The following is a 2,586-nucleotide window of genomic DNA, read 5'->3' as shown; positions in this document are numbered from 1 at the left end:
GAAAACCAAAAAAAAAAAAAAAAAAAAAAAAAAAGAAAACCAGAAAAAGTGCATTGGAAAGAATAAGAGGAATGGTTTCAGTTTATTCATATGCCAGTCTCCCAGGTTGTCTCAGTACCCTACTGAGTGCAGTTCGCTTGGCCTGTGATTTCTCCAGTGGAGGAAAGCGACACTCAGGTGAATATTCAGATTCTCCACTGTTCCAGGGTGCTGCCTGAGAGGCCTCTTTCTGATTTCCCTCACAAAGAATATGGGGGGAATTGGTATGGTTAGACCACCTGGAACAAAGTAAAAGGGAGATCTTAGTCACTGATGCACATATCTTGATATTAGGCCCATCGCTCTATGCCCCCAGGAGCTGCCACTCCTGATCGAGACCTTAGCAATGACTTTACCCAACTGAGGAGCCGTCACAAACAGCCAACTTGGTTTCAGAACTTCTCCAATTAGTCCCACAATACTTGGGAGTCCAATCAGTATCCCTTCCGCACCAAGGAGCCCAACTAATGGACTCATCTGACCAGAGAGCTTACTCAGGAGTCCCACCTGACCAGGGATTTCAGTCAGTAGGCTTACCTAACCAAGGAACATAGTCAGGAGTCCTGTCCTACTCCAGAGATCAGCCAAAATCACAACATAACACGAGGCAAGTGACAGGCCCTTCCCAAGCAGGGAACCTCATCAGTGGCCCCACTGACTAGTGAGTCTAGCCAGTAGCCCTATCTGACCAGAAAGCTTAGTCAACAGTCCTGCTCAATCAGTTAACCTTGCTAGCAGTCCCAACCAGCAGCAGAGCCTATGACCCTACCAGATCATGAAGTCCAGCCAGTTGGCCCTACCAAGCTGTGGAGACTTCCAGCTGCCCCAACTGACTGCAGGTATCATCCATCCAGCCCTACCAGAATGCAGAGCACAGCCAGCCAGAACTGACTGACAGAAGACCATTGGCATTGGGTTCTACAAATACGCAGATGCTACCAGCTGGCTTGTGCAGAACCCCAGGTTGGGCTGACTGGTGAAGTTATTTCTTTACTGAAGACAATCTCAAAAGAATGGAAGAGGTGATATCTTCCTCAAATGTACAAGCAAATGATACAAGGTTACAAAAATAATGAAGAATTGGGGAAACATGACAACATGAAAAGAAACTAATAAAGTTCCAGAAGTTGACTTTAAAGAAATAGAGATCTAAGAACTGGGTAATAAAAATTCATAATAATTGTCTTATTGAAGCCCAGTGAGCTACAAGAGAACATAGATTGACAGCTAAACAAAATCAGTAAGCAATACATTAACAAAATAAGAAGTTCAACAAAGAAATAGAAAACATTACAAGAAAAAAAAACAAAAAAAACAAAAACAAAAATACTGGAGCTTAAGAATGCAAGTAGAGGAGGAGCTTCAAGATGGTGGAAGAGTAAGACATGGAGATTGCCTTCCTCCCCACAAATACATCAGAAATACAACTACATGAGGAACAACTCCTACAGAACACCTACTGAACGCTGGCAGAAGACCTCAGACTTCCCAAAAGGCAAGAAACTCCACACGTACCTGGGTAGCACAAAAGAAAAAGGAAAAAACAGAGACAAAAGAATAAGGATGGGACCAGCACCAGTGGGAGGGAGCTGTGAAGGAGGAAAGGTTTCCATACACTAGGAAGCCCTTTTGTGGGCAGAGACTGCGGGTGGCAGAGGGGGAAACTTCCGAGCCACGAAGGAGAGCGCAGCAACAGGATTGTGGAGGACAAAGTGGAGAGATTCCCACACAGAGGGTCAGCACCAACCAGCACTCACCAGCCTGAGACAATTGTCTGCTCACCCGCTGGGACGGGTGGGGTTTGGGAGCTGAGGCTTGGGCTTCGGAGGTCAGATCCCAGGAGAGGACTGGGGTTGGCTACGTGAAAACAGCCTTAAGGGGGTTAGTGCACCACAGCTAGCCAGGAGGGAGTCCAGGAAAAAGTCAGGAGCTACCGAAGAGGCAAGAGACTTTTTCTTGCCTCTTTGTTTCCTGGTGTGTGAGGAGAGATTAAGAGTGCTGCTTAAAGGAGCTCCAGAGATGGACGCGAACCATGGCTATCAGCATAGACCCCAGAGACGGGCTTGAGACGCTAAGGCTGCTGCTGCAGCCATGAAGAAGCCTGTGTGCAAGCACAGATCACTATCCACACCTCCCCTCCTGTGAGCCTGTGCAGCCCACCACTGCCAGGGTCCTGTGATCCAGACACAACTTCCCCAGGAGAACACATGGTGCATCTCAGGCTGGTGCAACATCACACCAGCCTCTGCCACCACAGGCTCATGCAGAACTCCATAACCTACCCTCCCCCTGGCCTGAGTGAGCCAGAGCCCACAAATAAGCTGCTACTTTAACCCCATCCTCTCTGAGCGAAGAACAGACATCCTCAGGCGACATACACACAGAAGTGGGACCAAATCCAAAGCTTAACCCCAGGAGCTCTGCTAACAAAGAAGAGAAAGGGAAATCCCTCCCAGCAGCTTCAGGAGCAGCAGATTAAATATCCACAATCAACCTGGTGTACCCTGCATCTGTGGAATACCTGAATAGACAACATATCATCCCAAA

General features: G+C 47.6%; 1 pseudogene; it reads right to left on the bottom strand.

Moving 5' to 3' along the window:
• Positions 1-2,314, bottom strand: part of LOC103072842 (tubulin alpha-1C chain pseudogene) — a 9,090-nt pseudogene extending 6,776 nt beyond the window's left edge.
• Positions 2,315-2,586: the final 272 nt, after the last annotated feature.

The sequence above is a fragment of the Lipotes vexillifer genome, unplaced genomic scaffold, assembly GCF_000442215.2.
Source record: "Lipotes vexillifer unplaced genomic scaffold, Lipotes_vexillifer_v1.1 scaffold8, whole genome shotgun sequence".
Taxonomy (NCBI): Eukaryota; Metazoa; Chordata; class Mammalia; order Artiodactyla; family Lipotidae; genus Lipotes; species Lipotes vexillifer.
This window is presented reverse-complemented; position numbering and strand designations above follow the sequence as displayed.